The sequence below is a fragment of the Amblyomma americanum genome, chromosome 7 (genome assembly GCF_052857255.1).
Source record: "Amblyomma americanum isolate KBUSLIRL-KWMA chromosome 7, ASM5285725v1, whole genome shotgun sequence".
In the NCBI taxonomy this organism is placed as follows: domain Eukaryota; kingdom Metazoa; phylum Arthropoda; class Arachnida; order Ixodida; family Ixodidae; genus Amblyomma; species Amblyomma americanum.
In genome coordinates, this window is record NC_135503.1 from 76,650,385 (window position 1) to 76,669,702 (window position 19,318).

The 19,318-nt window shown below is 48.9% G+C and overlaps 1 pseudogene across 1 annotated transcript; it reads left to right on the top strand.

The window, feature by feature from the left end:
* The first annotated feature begins 4,035 nt into the window (after window positions 1-4,035).
* On the top strand, window positions 4,036-15,419 carry LOC144097244 (3-dehydrosphinganine reductase-like; annotated as a pseudogene). The gene is made up of 4 exons (XR_013306962.1): window positions 4,036-4,313; window positions 9,928-10,435; window positions 12,208-12,373; window positions 14,969-15,419. The product of XR_013306962.1 is annotated as a 3-dehydrosphinganine reductase-like (transcript).
* The last annotated feature ends 3,899 nt before the right edge of the window (window positions 15,420-19,318 follow it).

The following is a 19,318-nucleotide window of genomic DNA, read 5'->3' on the forward strand; positions in this document are numbered from 1 at the left end:
CGCATGCGGTGTGAAACGGTAGACTCCCAGGTATTCGGTGATAGCTTCCTTCAAAGGCCGATGTTCTTGTGCGCAGACTTGAACGTACTCTTTGAGTACTCGATTAAACCTCTCTACCTGCCCGTTAGCTTGCGGATGATAGACTGCCGAATACGTATGAGCGATGCCACGTTCTTTGAGGAAACTGTCAAACTCCAAGGCTGTAAACTGAGCACCATGATCACTCACAATCTCGTCTGGATATCCTTCCCTGCTGAAGATGCTTCGCAGAAAGGAGATGACTGTTGCAGTTGTCACCCTTGCTGAGAAACAAACCTCAGGCCACTTGCTGTAGTAATCGATGGCTGTAATGGCAAAACGGCAATCTGCCGGCACTTCGGAAAAAGGGCCCACAATATCGATGCCTAGCTTCTGCCATGGTGCAGATGGGAATGCAACTGGCTGCAGAGGTGGTGTCACGGGTTTTGCAGACTTGTCAACAGATTGGCATACCGCGCAGGATGCAATGAATTGTTCTACTTGCTTGCACATAGCAGGCCACCAGTATTGCTCACGTAGTCGCTGCTTTGTCCTCGTTATTCCCGGATGAGACTCGTGGGCTGCGTCAAGAAGCCGTGCTACGAGGGACGAAGGTACTACAAATTTGTCACCACGAAGCAGGAGGTCTCCAACGACTGAGAGCTCAGTTTGCACCCGGTAGAACGGAACTGCTTCGGCAGGCAACATCTTCACTGCGGGCCATGCCGATGTCACCCACTTTATAACCTGCTGCAGCAACGGGTCCTGCATCGTTTCAATGACAAACTCTTCATGAGTAATGCATGTTGAGACAACACAAACAGTCTCTTCTTCCTCTTCCTCCACACGACCTGGAAGGGGCATCCTTGAAAGAGCATCAGCAACAGTATTCTTGTCACCCTTGTGAAATTCAATCGTGAAGTTGTATGCCAACAGCCTGGCGTGCCACCTCGCAATCCGGAACGGTCGGCGACCTACTCCCTTTGTACTAAGGAGTGTGACCAGAGCCTGGTGATCGGTGCGTAATATGAATGAACGACCCCAAAGGTACACTCTCCAATATTCGCATGCCCACAAGCAAGCAAGGGCTTCCAATTCCCCTACAGAATACTTCTGTTCCTGTGAAGTAAGCCTGCGAGAAGCAAAAGCAATCGTCACCAGTTCATCATTCCTTGTCTGTTGCAACACTGCTCCCAAGCCAATGGATGAGGCATCCGTAGTGACAATAATGTCACCCGCAGGATCAAATAGCTGTAAACATCTTGTGGCCAGGGAACATTTCAGTTGCTCGAAACAAGCTTGTCTTGCAGGGTTCCATGTGAATGTGGCATTCTTACGTAGCAACTCTCGAAGAGGCTCGACAACCACCGCATAGTCAGGTATAAATTTGGCGTAGTAGCCTACCATGCCCAAGAATGAGCGCAGAGTACCGACATTTGTTGGGGCTGGCACAGCCTTGATGGCGTCAATGTTACTTTGTAAAGGGCGTATTCCCTTGTGACTGATCCTGTGACCAAGGAAGTCGACTTCTTGCACATTAAAAATGCATTTGTCATTCAACTTCAATCCAGCCTTTGCAATCAAGTGCAAAACTTGTTTCAAATTCTTGAAGTGCTCTTCACGTGTGCTTCCGTACACAATGACATCATCTATGTAGCACAAAGTGTTTTTGCAGTTCTGCAAAATAGTGGCCATCATTTTCTGAAACGCAGACGGTGCTGATGCAAGACCGAAACAGACGCGCTTGAATCTGTACAGTCCACTATCGGTTATGAAGGTAGTCAGTTCCCTGCTTTCAGGGCTTAGCAGAACTTGGTGATATGCAGCTGCTAAATCAATCTTTGAAAAGTAATTTGCGCCATGAAGTTTGTGCAATATTTCTTCCGTGTGCGGCAGTGGAAATTTGTCAACGACAATCGCTTTGTTTGGTTCGCGCAGATCGACACAAATTCTTATCTTGCCGTTTTTCTTTGCTACTACTACGATTGGAGACACCCATTCAGACGTGTCAATCTTTTCTATGACATCTTCTTGCTCAAGGCGCTGCAGCTCTTCGCGTACTCGGTCTCGCATTGAAAATGGCAAACGCCGCAACTTAGCAACAACAGGCGTGATTCCTTCTCTTATCTTGACCTTATGGACAAAATTTGTTGCAAGCCCTAACTTGCCATCAAACAAGTGCGGAAACTGGCAAAACAGTTCACGGTCAAGGCCTTCTGGCGCTTGCGTAATATGGGTGCATTGCAATGACGTACCGTTGATTTGCAGACGCAGCGTTTCGACAGCGTCGATGCCGAGAATGTCAGTACCGTCCTTGACGACGTAGAAGAGAATGTCGGCCTGCCGATCCTGGAAGATGACTGGCGCCGTGAAACACCCCTCGATGGTTATTCTGCGGCGAGAGAAATCGTAGAGTGACGCTGATGTTGGCTGCAAAGGGAAGCGTTTCAACCTTGAATACGTGGCGTTCGACAGAATGGAGACAGCAGAACCCGTGTCTACGAGGAAACGTATAGGAACATCTTGTACGAAGACTTCTGTGTGTATCCCTCCTTTGCACTGCCGGTCGAGAAGCAACACGTTGAGATCGCCGGATGCACTGCAGGTGTCGACTTCTCGGACAGCAAGGGCCCTTTCGTCAGGCATGCCGCTTCTACAGACACGCTGAAAATGTCCTCGTTTGCCACATTTGCTGCAAGTTTTACCCCGCGCCTTGCATGTCTTGGAATCTGCAAGATGCCCTGAAGACCCGCAACGGAAACAGGACTTCGGCTGCTGCGAACGCGGTAACTGCGTTTCTGAGCGGCATGGCATCCGATGTTTTTCGACCTTTTGAACGCTCGCAGCCGATGACTGCAGCTCAAGTGAGTATTTCGTGGCTTCTTCGATACTGTTTGCAATAGCCAGTGCGCGTTCAAGAGTGAGCGAAGTGCCTTCAAGCAGTAAGCGTTCCCGAAGAACAGAGTTGCACGTTTTCGCTACAAGTTGGTCACGAATAAAATCGTCAGCCTGCTTACCGAAGTCGCAACTTAATGCCAGCTCACGCAACGCCGTGACGAACGCTGTTGCAGTCTCCCCGGGCAGTTGGGTGCGTTGTCCGAACCGATGCCGCTCCACGACGACGTTCGTTTTAGAAGTGAAGTAAGCGTCCAACGTAGCCACCGCTGCATCGTACTCGTCGCTCGTACCGCTTCCTTCCTTTCCTTCTGTAGGCGGCGTCGACGATTTCTCCTCCGGCAACGCGTAGTACAAGCGTTGGCCTTCCACACCCAAACAGTGTAGCAGCAAAGCTTTACGGCGCGCAGGTGGGTGAGCGTCGCTCCCGGACGCCAGGAGATAGTTCTTGAAAAGGCGGTGCCACTGCGTCCAAGGAATGGCGGGCTTCCCGGGCGTCGGCAGGAACTCGGGCGGTTGATGCAGGCTCATTGCTTCCGCGTTCGGTTACTTCACCACTCGTCGCCAACTGTTGTATCCCGTACCGTTGGGGAACTGCCCGGTCCGACTGCCCGGAGCAGCCGGAGCACCACCACGTCAAGCACCCGCCACGTACATACATCGACCAACTCCCTTTTATTCCAGTTCAATGATGAATATATATACAGATGTGCGAGTCAGCTGACCAGATAGGGCGCATGCCTAGCGCCACCTAGTTTATACAAACATAACTACAGAATACAATACCACAAAAAGTAAACAAAAAGGAACAGCGGAATGAAACGGGAAATGCATGCCGCACGCAGGAGATCGACACTGAGGTTTATAGCCGAGTGATTTAATGATAATGATATTTATAAGAAGAAAAATATTATTAAAAAAAGTTACCAAGGAAGGCAATATGATTCCTTCAAAAATGAAGGACGGCGGTAAAAACCCATTTCGTGCTAGTCGACGTGCTCTTCACTTTCTTCTTTCTTTACACACCCACTTCGGCCTGACAACAGATCGTACGTGCCATTCAGCCTGAGGATATCATCATCATCATCATGACAGATCGCACTAAGGCAACAGCAACAACAACAAACAAAGGAAGAGCTCAAAGACGATGCATCTCGTGCCCTGGAGGATGTTCTGACGTGGCACTCAAACAACGCCACACGGGGAAAAAGGAGATCCGTCGGCTTGCCACCGATCCCGCGGCCATCTAGCGCCTCGCCGGCACCGAACCAGAGGCCCCAGAAGCGGTGGTGATTTGACGCGGGCAGAACATCCACTTTCAGCGTTCTGGTCTTCCAACGTACCAAGCAGACGGTCTACGAAGCACGGCGACCAGGCCGACCATAGCCGAGAACAAAGTGGTAACGATCTTTTTTTCACCTTTTCGTTGCGTGCACTGTGGTTCTACTGCAAGAAACTTAATTTTGGATTCAGTGCGAATATGGAAATCGGCTTTTCTGTTTGGATTCAGTGCGAATTGGTAGGTTTTTGGGGAAAGGAAATGGCGCAGTATCTCTTTCATATATCGTTGGACTCCTGAACCGCGCTGTAAGTGAACGAATAAAGGAGGGAGTGAAAGAAGAAAGGAAGAAAGAGGTGCCATAGTGGAGGGCTCCGGAATAATTTCGACCACCTGGGGATCTTTAAAGTGCACTGACATCGCACAGCACACGGGCGCCTTAGCGTTCTGCCTCCATAAAAACGCAGCCGCCGCGGTCGAGTTCGAACCCTGGAACTCCGGATCAGTAGGCGAGCGCGCTAACCACTGAGCCACCGCGGCGGATCTAAGTGCGAGTACGCAAATCGGCTTTTCTGTTTCGAACGTACGCGCCGCGGTGGCTCAGTGGTTAGCGCGCTCGGCTACTCATTCGGAGTACCCGGTTTTGAACCCGACCGTTGCGGCCGCGTTCCGATGGAGGCGAAACGCAAAGGCGCCGATGTGCTGTGCAATGTCAGTGCAGATTAAAGATGACGAAATTATTCTGGAGCCCTCCACTACGGCACCTCTTTCTTCTGTTAGTCCCTCCTTTATTCCTTCAATTACGGAGCGGCTCAGGTCTCCGCCGACATATGAGACCGATACTGCGCCATTTCCTTTCCCCAAAAACCAATTTTCATTTTCATTTTTTTCGAACGCGTTGACAGTTTTTCTCTGTGATCTCATTTCTAGCGTATGAGAGCGTGTGCATGGTGTGTGTATGCTCTAGCTGAGTGATTGAATAAATGAATGAATGAGCTGTTTATTTAGAAAGGGGGGCTCAAGGCCGTTTGTTGGGGTATTGGGTTGTTAAGGAAGGGAAAAGTAGGGGTCTATGATACATGAAGGGACGGCATGAGTGGTCTAGCCACGCTTTACACTGCTTTGTAGAGGCCACAGCATATTTGCCAATATCTTCCCAGATGCCGTTCGCTGCTGCTCTGGTCAATGCACGAAATTCCTCGCCATCGGTGGGAAAACCATGCTTGGCGATGAGGTCGTCGCGTCCCTTGGGGAACTCTGAACATATGCCGAACTAGGTGCTGAGTGCTTTAAGTAACCGGGGCTGTTCTCTCTCTGTGTGTTACTTTTGTAGCGAAAGCTACACTAGGCTAGTCAGCAGCGCATCTCGGCTAAGCGCCGCGAGTCACTACAGCGCATGCGCCACTAGTTGCACCGAGCCACACGTATACCCTTGTTAGAACCCGACCGTGCCGGCGGCGTTTCGATGGAGGCGAAACTCAAAAGGCGACCGCGTGCTGTGCGATGTCAGTGCACGGTAAAGATCCCCAGCTGGTCGAAATTATTCCGGAGCCCTCCACTATGGCACCTCTCTCTTCCTTTCTTCTTTCATTCCCTTCTTTATCCCTTCCCTTACGGCGCGGTTCAGGTGTCCACAGAGATATGTGAGACAGATACTGCGCCCTCCCATTTCCCTAAAAACCAATTTTCTTTTCCGACTGCCGTAATTGTCTTTTTTTTTGTTTGTCCCTTGTCGTTTCTGGATTAATATAATCCAAAGTGCTGGAATTTTCTATATATTAATTTTCTTTTCCACCACTATTTCCAGCAGAGGCGACCCGTCAGAAAAGTTTGTGCCCATCGCCACCAAGGCTACGTGTTAATTAAATGTTAACAATCCAGCTTCAAGTTTTATAAAATGATTTACATTTTTAATGAAAGCAAAACAAGCTCGAATTACTTACATCGCCAAATATTATTATTATTATTATTATTATTATTATTATTATTATTATTATTATTATTATTATTATTATTATTATTATTATTATTATTATAACTTGCGATATAATTCGAGGTTGTTTTGCTTTCAAGGTCGTTCGTCGGCCACGGCATACGGCACACGGCTGAAGTGCGCGACGAGCCTAAATGGCTCGCTGGCTGCGTAATAAAGCTTTCGCTTTAAAACTCATGCCGCCGCCGCCTGGAAGACGTTGAAGTAGCGAGCGTTAGCTGTTTGGTAGCGCACTCTATCGTCCATGCGGTGTGGCTACTTTTCCGTGATTAGGCTACTTTTCCATACCTCAGGGCGAGCGGGCGCCTATACCTCCTTGAGATCGGATATTTATGACCAATTTCTGCCGAAAATGTTTTTCGACTCTTTGGATGGCCATTTTTCCTTACCTGAAGGCAGTAGGTGCCCGGTCGCCACGAGGTATGAAATTGTGAGCTGCCAAGTTCTGACGTGACGCCCGCCATGTTAAGCCTAACCATAACTAAATATTAACCTATTTAGGTGATACTGGTGTCTAACATGTTCTACTCATCGAGCCCGTTACAAATATGTCATTAGCTAGATCATGACGTCAAGGGTTAATTGTAAGGAAATAAATTTGAGCCTAACCATAGCAAAAGATTAACTTCATTAGTTAATGCTGGCGTCTAACGTGTTCTACTTATCTAGAGGATTCAAAATATCTAATTTGTTTTATGATGACCTCATAAGTTACTGAGTTATAAGTGATTGAACGTAGTCCTGTGACTAGTTAATTATGCCGTCACCAAATCAGTGACCTCGCCAATAAATCACCAATTCGATATACTAATGACGTCACGACTCAATCGCCAATTGGGTTGCTATATCGATTTACTACGGGGGCAGCCATCTCGAATTCATTGGACTTAGAAAATTTCACGCCCAAGGGAGGTGGTAGCAGTCCCCAAGAAACCGAGAAACGTGATGAAAGAGCTAACGCCCTTAAAAGGATAGTCGGCAAACCTTTCTTCCAAAATGTTTAGTTTGAAGGGACGCACATTGAGAGAAATTGGAGGGAGGCTTCGCTACCGACCTGCGCGAATCCCCTGAACAGTATACACCACGACTGCTCATTACGCTTGCCCATGTACCCGCGGCATGTATCCCCGTATCCGCGGCATACCGCCATGTATCCCATGTATCCCCATGTATCCACGTATCCACGGCATACCGCCATACCAGCGTTCAAAGCTTGATCACAACACCCACTTATGTTTTATGTCTCCTTTGCAGCCGCTGCCTTAGCTGCCAGTAGCAGCAATCATGTACCAACTATAGCTCGGGTGTGATTGTTTTGCACCAGACGACTTGTCTGCGAGCTGGTCAAACGTCGGCTCGCTCGATGCTGAAAGCAACTCGCAATGAAGATAGGGCGACGAAGCTGTTAACAGATCGTAAAAATGGTTCTTTAGCGGGATGCATTCAAAGCAAACGAAAGACAACAGCAAAATTACGCCGCAGCATATTGGTGGCGGTAATACTCCGCACACATCAGCCGCAAGCAGTTAAAATAGCGAGTCAGCCGCCCGAGGTTTGTCACACACAGCTAACCGAGGTACTCTAACACGACCTTCCCCGCATGGCCGCTGCACCGCTCAAGCTCTAACATTCCCCACCGGTCTTCAGTTTATCAAGAGAGCAGCGCACCCTCCCAGAATTTACATCAGCGAATGTATGCCTCTTCCTGGCTGGCGGCCGAGAGATCTCAAGGCGTCCTGCCCGCTCACACCCGGCTTTGTTTATGCATGCCAGTAAAAGGCTTGGATGATGTGACGAAGAAGCCGAAGCTGGCAGTGGCGCAGGACGCAGCGCTCGCGCTAGGCCAGCGGCTATTAAATCATCTCTCACTGCCATCAGTCATCTCGTCTCATTCTTCGGCTGGCCGCCACGTAACATTTGGTGTGAGGTGCGGGGTAATCATCGCCGTCCTGGTCCCGGAGCTTCGGCGTCCTGCGCCTGCCCCGGTCATCGGCCGAATGCACCAGGTCCGCGCCGCCCGGCTGTGCCGCAGCCCACCAGACCGGAACAGACCTCGCCACTCACCCCAGCCCGTCCCACGCCCCGACCACGAGACACGACGAAATAAGGACGCTACCGCGGCCAGAAGTATGACCCGACCAGCCCGAGACGCTGCCTACACGTGAGGACACCGCCCCTCTGCCCATGCCGTTCAGTGCGTCCAAAGACCTCGGTCGTCGACTCCTGGCAACCTGCTGCCCGGATGCTTCGTGGGCCGGGACTCGTTCGCTCACATCTTTCATTGTGGCGGTCAGCACTTCACCACTCTGCCATTACATTCTCTCAAGCTCCCCACTATTTCACGCGTCTCTTTAGTCACCGATCGGGACGATCGTTCGGAGGCCCCGGGAAGTGTGACGAAGAAGACGAAGCTGGCAGTGGCGCAGGACGGAGGTGGTGGTGATGGAAACATTTATTGCCAAGCAATACAGAGGGGGGGGGGGGGCAAACCCCCTAACATGGCACGAGGCAACCCTTAGAGGGCTGCTCTTACAAGGCAAAGGACAGCCCATGGAGGGCTATCCGCTTGAGGGAGTCGGTAATTATCTGGCGCTAGTCAGCAGCAGCGGAGCTGGCCAGGAGAGTCTCCCAGTATGACTCCGCCGTGGTTGGGGATGGAGGGTGTGGGAAGGTAGGACATGTGAGTAGGACGTGAAGAAAGTCTCCTGGTTTCCAGCAGAGCTTACAAGAAGAGAGGAATTGATCGGGGTGACGGGTATGAAGAAGAATAGGGTAGGGAGCAGTTCGGGTCTGGAGTCGGTGCCAGTGGGAGGCCTGGGTTAAGGTTAGTGAGGGATCCGGCGGTGCGTAAGCGCGCCGGGTATCACGGTAGTAGGTAAGAATCTCTTTGAACGTAAGCAGACGCTCCTGGGATGTTGGAGGAGGTCCAACTACTTCCCGGAAAGTGAGACCTGGGGCGAGGGAGCGGACCTCCTTGTTACCCGGGAGGCTTGCGTGTGCGGGTTCCAGATAAGGGTTACGATGTGGGTGGGGCGCCAGAAGCGTAGAAGCCGAGCCGCGGTTTCGGGATATCAGGCCTTTCGCGAAATTGGATAGGGCGGATTTTGAGTCGCAGAGAATTTTGGTGGCACAGGTGGAGATGAGAGCGAGTGCAACGGCCGCTTCCTCTGCAATTTCCGATGAGTCTGTGGTGACAGATCCTGATGCGATTAGTCGGACCTAATTATTAGCGACGGCGAGAACCATGAGGCAGCCCGGCGAGTACGCTGCCGCGTCCACGTAGGCAACCTTAGAACTGTTGCCGTAGAGCTTGTGCAGGGCTTAGACGCGGGCACCATCTGAGTTGTTCGAAATTGGGAGTCAGGGCTAGCGTTCCTTCGGTCGGGGTTGGTGTGGTCAGAGAGGCAGTCGCTGTTGCGGCTCGCGGAACGGAGCGCTCGCGCTGGGCCAGCGGCCATTAAATCACCTCTCACTGCCATCAGTCATCTCGTCTCATTCTTTGGCTGGCCGCCACGTAACCATATTTTGGGATAACGCCGGAAGCATTTAAAAAAATCATGATGATCAAATTGCAGGCCCGCCGTTAGCGCAACCAGACACGGTTGTTTCGTTAGCGCCGTCAGGCACAGTTGTTTCAAGAGGCTGCGAGAGCAGTGTATTAGGACCCAGTCGGCATCCCATTTCACCTCGGCCCGCAGGGCTGAAGCCGCAATACACTAATTTTTTTCTGTCATTTTTGCAGTATCTCTTCATAAAACCGCCTCGTGACCATCGCAATGTGGCATTCATCAACACCTCTTCAGCCTTGGCGGTACTACGTGCTACTCTTGCTGGCCACTCTCGGGGTGCTGCTCCTGGTGCCGCGGCTACGGCGCCGGCGCCATGTCCGGAAGGCAAGGCTGCTGCGCCGCCATTTTCTCATCACGGGTGGCTCGAGCGGCATCGGTCTGGCACTGGCCCGAGAGGTGGTACGCCGGGGCGCCAATGTGACGCTGGTTGCCCGCAACCTGAACCGACTTCGAGAAGTCAAGACGGAACTGCGGGAAGAGGCCAGCTCACCTGAGCAGGTCATCCACACGCTGTCGGCGGACCTGACCGAGGGCGAGAGCGGAGATGCAGCTCTGGCTCAGGGAGTGGTGGAGGCGGAGGACGTGTGCGGGCCTGTTGACTACCTGGTGAACTGTGCGGGGGCAGCGGTCAGCCACCGCTTTGAAGAGACGCAACTCTCCGATTTTCGGCGCATGATGGAGGCGAGTGGGTCTTCTGCGACTTTGTTTGCACCAGTGGTCAGTCTGTTCCTGATCTGTTAGTCTGGAAGGAAAGCCTATAAGACACGGCGTTTAAGCCGCTGCTGGGGGGAGGTTATGGCAGGTATGATTTTGTTTGTTGTAGATTGTAGCATAAATACGCCATATTTGCTCTTAGATTACCCGCCGCGGTGGCTCAGTGGTTAGGGCGCTTGGCTGCTGAGCCGGAGTTCCTGGATTCGAACCCGGCCGCGGCGGCCTCATCGAAACGCAAAAGGCGCCCGTGTGCTGTGCGACTTCAGTGCACGGTAAGGATCCCCAGGTAGTCGAAATTATTCTGGAGCTGTGCATCTTTTTTCTTTTCTTCCCTCACTCCCTTCTTTATTCCTTCCATTACGGCACGGTTAAGGTGTACGCCGAGACGTGAGACAGATGCTGCGCTATTTCCTTTCCTCAAAAATTAATTTTCATTTTCTTAGATTTGTGTACTTGTTGCTTCCTGCATCCTGTGGTGTTTCAGCACTAATGGCAACTTGAAAGCAAGAGCTGATGGGCGAGTTGGTTTTGCATGATGGTTAAGAAACAGCCCAACGGCACAAGGCCAAAGAAGAGAGCGGAGGGAAGACAGGGACAAAACGCAGCGCTGAACTAACAACTGACGTGTATTGCTGACCTGGTACTGGAACTGGATGACTGGTACTGGTACATGCCAATCTCCGCCGAACGAACACTTTTTAAAAGGCAGTATAACATAAATAACGCCTAAATTATCTCCTCTTGTTAGGGCACGCAAGCTAAGAGTGACGCAAATACGGATGTTGCTCGTTTTCCCATGGGGAGGGTTGAACGCCTGCGAGTATTTTCTTCTCCGTTTTGCCGCATTAGAAACTACGTAATATTCCTGCAGGAAATCGTAATTGCAATCAAGCGACCCATTCTTCAGAGTTTCTTTGTTCAAGCATGCAGCTGTTTTTAATGCCTTAGCTCAAGTTTCATGTGACATCCTGAATACCTGATATGTCCTGCAACTACGCACTAGTGGAACTGAACCACAAGCTTTACGAAAAGGATTATAATCACACTAATAGCAGGGCAGAGTGCACGAGAACTCAAAATGATAGGGTTGACTTTAAGATGCAGCAAGATAAAAGCCCGGAGAGAATAAATGCGGGTTCGTGTTGTGCTACCTGAAATCAAAATTGGCTAGTGGACTTATACAAGACATGCAGCGAGAAAAAAAATGGCGGTGGTTTAGCTCTGGCTAAACTTGGAGTGACGTGAGAGCTACAGCTGGCCGAGTGGAAATTCTCGAGTTGAATTGCAGTCAGTCTTTCGCCGTTCCAATTCTCTGGGCATTCCTTCTTCATCTTCCTCCCACTTGACACGGCGCATGCGCACAGCTGTTGCAGGTCGGTTTCGCCGGCGCGCCGCGCCGCCGGCAGCAGCAGCTGCTTCGCACCACGTGACCAACCATGTGGCTGGTCACGTGACATACCACGTGACCAGCTACGTCACCGCGCCGCCCTCAGCTACTCTGGCCGAGGGCAGTAGATAATTCATAAAATTAAGTAGGCAAGTTTTCTGGGATAGTATGCTAGCAGTTGGCGTAAAATTGGACTTATTGAAGAGCGCGGAGGTTCATGTCCTGCAGTTCGGTTCACCTGGTTAATGAATAATCATATCCGAAAATCAGCTCGTGCATTGATTAGGAACCATCATACGAGTACTGTGGTGTCCGCCATAACTTCAATTACGTTCCATCGCACTTCCCACAGGTCAACTACCTGAGTGCTGTACACTCTACCCGCGCAGTACTGCCAGGCATGATGAAGCGTGGCGTTTGTGTCGTCTGTTGCTGGCCTCATGGGAATCTGCGGATACACGGCCTACTGCCCGTCCAAGTTCGCCCTCGTCGCGCTGGCCCAGTCTCTCCGTATGGAGGTGAGTGCTATATACTTGGGTGCATTCAAGCTAGTGGGGGATTGGGGCTGCAGCAAATAATGGGATATTCGCAACGAGCGTTTGTGCTCGACGCAGCAGTAACTATACCACATGGACGTCTTTCTAGGTTAACGCTCGTTTGTGAACGCTGTGTCAGCTTTCAGACATTCTTAAGCACTCCAGGTGTGGCGACTCAGACCAGTCAACAGAGGCAGAGCCTGGCGCATCATGTAATAGCATACATTGTTTGAAATTGCGCAGGACACTTACAAAAATTGTTCAGATAGTCAATAGACTGTCCATAGACTTCTGTCTATACGCTCTATAGACTGTCGACAGAAAAATCCTAGAAAATAGTGTATAGGATACACAAACCGTAGCGACAGTCTATATACAATCTATAGATTTATGGCCACACACTTTTAGCAGAATTTTGTCTATAAACAGTTTACACGCTATGAATTGACAAATATAAATATCTTTACATAGAGTCTATATGGAGTCTGTGAGCTGTCTTTTGACCATTATTACAAGGGAAAATTGAAACGTGAAATAAAAGTGCAGCCCCATTTCTGATCTCCTGATTTCGAGTCGTATCATCGCACCAAAAGAAACAAGGTCCACTGTTGTTTGTCCGCGGTTACCTGCTAGGCTAGCCCAACTTTATGCTTGCGTTTAGGTTCATTTTAAAGACGTTCACAAATGCGAAAACTGCTCAGGACCGTTTGCAAACAGCTATTAAAGGCTGAATCAGTGGGCAAGTTCCACCAGCGCTGATTTTCGCTCTTATGTTTAGAATTCCAGAAATTAGATATGTTTCTTACGAGAGATGCTTAGAGTCAACGTTTACCATAGAACGCTGTTAAGGTTTTGCCACCATTGCCAGGAGTTCCGGACAAGCACATCTAGTTTGTATGGCTGCCACTACGTGGTGCATGGCTTCGAACATTCAAAAACGGCGCGTTGACATCGTCCGTGACGTAATAAAGGAAGAGAATGACCGAGTGGGTGCGGAATAGAACGTCATAGGCTGCTGGGCTTAGCGCCACTGACTAGACGCTGTCGCGCATTCCTGGTAATGATTTCTCTCATGAATGTTACTTGTAATGATTCTCCATTTTTCGCACTCTATTTCTGGCGCCTAAATTAGCCACACGACATGGTACTACAAACTGTATTTTTTAAATAGGTTTAGAATGTCACCGCGTTAACAAACGTAAACAAAAATAAGAAGAAGCCGTACGAAAGTGCATCTGCGTTGGCGGCCGTTTTAAGTGGTGTGTATTTCTCGATAATTATCAATTGTGTGTTATCTTAGTAGCTATCTTATCGAAGTTTGTTACATATAAATGCGCCTTTACGCGTAAAAAGTATTGACTGAGGGAAAAGCGAAAGTTGTTGAAGTCCATTCATCTTTCTTGTTTTGTACTCACCATTTTTGTTTGCTTCCATGGTTACAGAAGCATCCCATTGCAGTCAGGCACAATCACAGTATCAGGTCCAGCTTTCTTGGGCAAAATTTACAATATTGGTATATTCCTACACTGCTCACATTCTGCGAGCGCCGCCATGCGGCCGAGCGGCATATGTTGGCTCGTGACGTAGGGAAGAAGACGACGCTTACGCTCCGGTGCGCGCTGCAGGTCTACTTGGCCAATCGATTTAAAGCCCCTTTTTGGCCCCGCTACGTTTGTCGGCGACAATATTTTAAAATATTTTTATGTAAATATTGAAGGTAATTGTCCATTCTCCCGAAGCGCAGAAAATCTTTCTTTTAAACTTTTTCCATCCCTCGCATCTAGTACTTGAGAGTGCCATATAAAACTAATGGGAAACGTTTTTGACGATAGGAAGAACGTTAACAGCAAAAAGATGAAGACCTGCCGAGGGGAGATCTGAGGATATATAGATTGTTATAGTGAGGTCTTACAATATATAAAAAAATGCGTTCATAAACAAATTACCGGTCAAAAATGCTTTTGTCCAGAATTACTGCGTATGTGGCACACAGGAGAGCCGCCAAGGGGTAGCTAGCTGGTGACGACGGTTGTGATGTAGATAGCAGTGTTTGCTCAACGCCTCCATTTTGCCTCAGTTACTGCCCCCAATTGCACAATAGTGCATGTGTGCCTGCATATCCTGGACAGCGGCCAGAATGCACGAGCCAGTGGAAGACTCCCGATACATTTTGACCACTCTAAATACTTCAAAAATCGCTGAACTGTCAATACATGAACGATTTTGCATTTCATCTGCATCCAAACTCGGTCACCGTGGTAACGTTTGAACCCGGTACCTCTTGCTTAGCTTACAAAACGACATGGCCACAAACGTGGCATGCTAGATCCGCCCTGAGTTTCGACCATTAACAGTGATGCATTTCAAGGGATAAATATTTAAAAGCATCTGGCATGTGTTACCAACAATCAGCGGCCAAAATTTGTCTTTCTTGATTTGGTTAGCTTGACCCAAGAAATAAAGTAATTAATACCATACGATACGCGAGCCCTAGCGTGGCGCTCGAGTGCGTCGTATTCGCAGGACAGGGAATTTACAGAAAAGTTCCTTCAAAGCAGGAGCTCTTACACTGCGCAGGTAAAACACCATGGAGTGCACGTGATGGTGGCTTTCCCTCCCGACACGGACACACCAGGCTTTGCCGAAGAAGAAAGAACCAAGCCAATCGAGACCAAGCTCATCTCTTCTGCTGGCGGTCTGTGGTCGGCCGACACTGTGGCCAGCGCCCTGCTGCAGGACCTGCTGGAAGGCAACGTCACCTCCACCGTGGGAATGGACTGCCACATCATCCGCACGTTGTGCGCTGGAATGATTCCCCCGAGCTCGCTTCTCGAGCTGGTTACGCAGGCTGCAACCATGGGCGTGCTGCGCATTGTGGGATGCCTTTACCTGACGCACTTCTACAGGATTGTGGCCCGCTGTGCTGCAAACAGCGGGGCTGGCAAGAAGGACAGCTAACTCGTGACGGCGCAAGGGCCTAGGACTGTTTGGAGCGGCTATCGATGCTTATGACTGTCATATAGGCCGAAGTTTGCAGGACTTTCCTAATAAATTGTGAAGTGGAGATCAAGGCTCTGGGAGGCGATCTTTTCCAGAGGTTCAACCTACGCATATGCTACGTACAGACGTCTGCATATTTGTTTGTATCAGCTATAGAGGCTAGAAATATTAGAGTGGCATGCTCCTCAGTCCATTAGCCACACCGGCCTTCGGTTTGTGAGCCCAAAATATTTGGTCTCTGTCCAGTGCACAGTGCTCTTTCTTGACGTTTCGCATCCATTTGGCCCCCAATTGTTGGGGGTGCTGTTCCTAGCGACGGCAGAAACCATTGCCGCGCAGATCCCGAATGATTCGTAACAATGCGTGTGGTAGGTATGGAGCGCAGCAGCCTTTTCTCGCGCTAGAAACTGTGTCAAAGAGGATGCCGGACCTAGAAAAATACGCAGACCCCCCTCCCCCCCAAATACCAGGGCGCAGCTCCTGGCTCCCGGTTCTCTGAGCAAGGTGCAGGTGGCAACAGCCTGGCAGCTTGACACTCGACGCTGTTTATATGCATGTGCTTTATAATATGCGTTTGCTTCCAGAAAAATTAATTGGCGTGCCACACGGATTGCATTGAGACTGCGATTTCACTGTCGCTGCACACATGCCCGTCGCAACGCGTCGGTTGGCGCCAGTCTGCTAGGAAACATGGCGGCACCATTTAAGAAGATAGCTTCCCGTTTGCCACCGATCATTCGAGCTTTAATCCTTGGGCTCATTGAAAATGACCACTGCACGCCTAATCGCACTACCTATGCTCTCATTCAAACCGCAGACACGCTTGCTGCATATCTCTCTGTAATTGCGGCCGAAACTCTCTCCGTATCATTTCTGCCATGGTAACGCGTCCTGGTTAGCTGACCTGCCCGAGCCTGAGCAACGCTTGCAACTTTTCTCGTTGTTACTACACAAGTTCTAGAGTCCGGAAATTTTCTTTTAACGTGAACGTGTTTTCTGCGGGAAGCATGGCAAACTGCTTGACTTAAATGTACTACCCAGGGCGAGTTTTTAGGACGCGTGAGCGGCAACATCGAAACCCGTGCCTGAGCCTCTATACAGACGACAGCGAACACAACGCCGAGGCGACGTTTGCGACGCCTTGACACAGCAGTCTCTAAAAATAAATGTTCTTTGACCTTCCGCTTCCCTTGGTATTCATTTATTACTACATTGTTTAAATGAATTGCTCTTCCTATAGCATGCTAGAGGTGCGGGGGTGGATCTAGTTAACGATCACATTGGACTGTGCACATTACTCACAGGGAAATGCAGTTTCACTTGCTCTGCCCACCTCAACTGGCATGGCCCTCGAGGCTACTAAAAAATGAATAATCATTAATAATCAGCCAAGTCAAGCTTATCAGAGTCTATTACATATGGATTTTTATTTTGTGTGGACGAAAGATCTGATTAATAAACATCAAAGCATGAGGGCTTCTAACCCTTCAGACATAACAGAACTAGCAGAGCTATCGAAGTTAATAAATAATCGCAAGGTAGCCGACATAAGCAAGTTTATTATGGAGAGAATCGAGCATGTTCTTTTAGAACGGAGATAGCCTAAAAACGCAAGAGAGGAAACTAGGCATAGGTAAAAGCCAGATGTATGCGTTAAGAGACAAGAAGGGCAACGTCATCAGCAATATGGATAAGATAGTCAATGTAGCCGAAGGGTTCTACACAAATCTATATAGTAGCCAATGCAATCAGAACGTTAATGGTAGAAACAGTAGCGCACAGCAATGCGTCATCCCGCCAGTAACGAAAGAGGAAGTACAGAAAGCCTTAGGAGCAATTAAAAGGGGAAAAGCACCTGGTGAGGATCAGATAACCGCAGATCTGTTGAAGGACAGAGGGGAGATTGTGCTAAAAAAATTAGCCATCCTGTATACGCAATCACTTATGAACTCAACCGTACCAGAAACTTGGAAGAACGCAAATATAATCTTAATTCATAAGAAAGGAGACGCCAAGGACTTGAAAAATTACAGACCCATAAGCTTACTGTCCGTTGCATGCAAGGTATTTACTAAGCTAACCGCTATTAGAGTCAGTGCAACCTTAGACTTTAGTCAACCAAATGATCAGGCAGGCTTTCGTAAAGTATATTCCACAATAGATCATATTCACATTATCAGTCAGGCGATAGATAAATGCTCAGAATATAACCAACCGCTACATATATAGCCTTCATTGATTACGAGAAGGCATTTGACTCAGTGCAAACCTCAGCAGTCACACAGGCATTGCGGAATCAGGGTGTAGAAGAGCCTTGTGTCAAAATTCTGGAAGGACTATATAGGAACTGCACAGCTACCATAGCCCTCCATAAAATCAGCAATAAAATTTCACTAAGGAAGGGCGTAAGGCCAGGAGACACGTTCTCGCCAATGCTATTCACCGACTGTTTACAGGAGGTATTCCGAAGCCTGAATTGGGAACAGTTGGGGATAATAGTTAATTGAGAATACCTAAATATTCTGCGATTCGCTGAAGACATTGAATTACTGAGTCACTCAGGAGATGAACTGCAAATCGTGATCAATGAGTTAGACAGACAGAGCAGAACGGTGGGTCTAAAAATTAACATGCAAAAAACCAAATTAATGTCCAAAAGTCTAGCAAGGGAACAGCAGTTCACAATTGGCAGCGGGGTGCTGGAAGTGGAAAAATAATACGTCTACATAGGGCAAGTAGTGGCAGCTGATCCGGATCATGAGAGAGAAATAACTAAAAGGATAAGAATAGGGTAGAGCGCATATTGCAGGTTCCCTGAGATCATGAATAGGAGGTTACCAATATCCCTCAAGAGAAAAGTGTACAACAGCTGTACCTTACCGGTACTCACCTACGGGGAAGAAACGTGGAGACTAACGAAAGGGTAGTAGAGCAAAAACTGACGCCAACCAACTGTTTTAACTTTTACCCAACGTTTCGGGACCAAGTCGGTCTCTTCTTCAGGGGTGACTAAGGTGTGCCAGCAGCAGCCTGCTACACCTTAGTCACCCCTGAAGAATATACCGAGTTGGTCCTGAAACGTTGGGTAAAAGTTAAAAGTATTGGTTTGCGTCAGTTTTCTCACAACTATCTAAAGAACCCAACCAGACGGACTTCCGTCGAATATGTTTTCGCTCAAATCCTAACGAAAAGGGTTCAGCTGAACTTAAGTACAACGCAGCGAACCATAGAAAGAACAATGATAGGCGTAACGTTAAGAGACCGGAAGCGGGCAGAGTGGGTGAGGGAACAAACTCGTGTTATTGGCATCCTAGTCGAAATCAAGAGGAATAAATGGGTTTGGGCAGGGCATGTAATGCAAAGGCACGATAACCGCTGGTCCTTAACGTTAACGGAGTGGATTCCAAGAGAAGGCAAGCGTAGCAGGGGGTGGCAGAAGGTTAGGTGGGCGAATAAGAGTAGAAAGTTTGCAGGCATAAGGGTGGGCGCTGCTGGCAAAGGACAAGGTTAATTGGAGAGACATGGGAGAGGCCTTTGCTTTGCAGGGGATTTAGTCAGGCTGATGATGATTTTGTGTGGTAAATAACTTTTTGTTTAGAGAAGGCGATCAAATGATGGGAGCTTTAAAGCTGAGTAGCCTGACAGCCCACTTATTGGTGAGCTCGGAGGCTGTCTTAGTCACCAGCGAATTTAAGCCTTCCATCGGCCTGTATTTACTGAGCGAGGTCAGTTTTACCGCAGAATCACTATGCCTGTTCTTTATTATGAGAAATAAATATTTGAAAAATTCCGCTTCTTGTGGTTAAGTCAAGCTTGGTCTTAGCATTAAAGAAACGCCTCATTCCATCGAGTTACTAAAGTAGGCTTCTTAAAACTTCGCATAAGAAGCGTTTCCTTTGATCGGTAGGTTTAATGAAAATGCAGCTG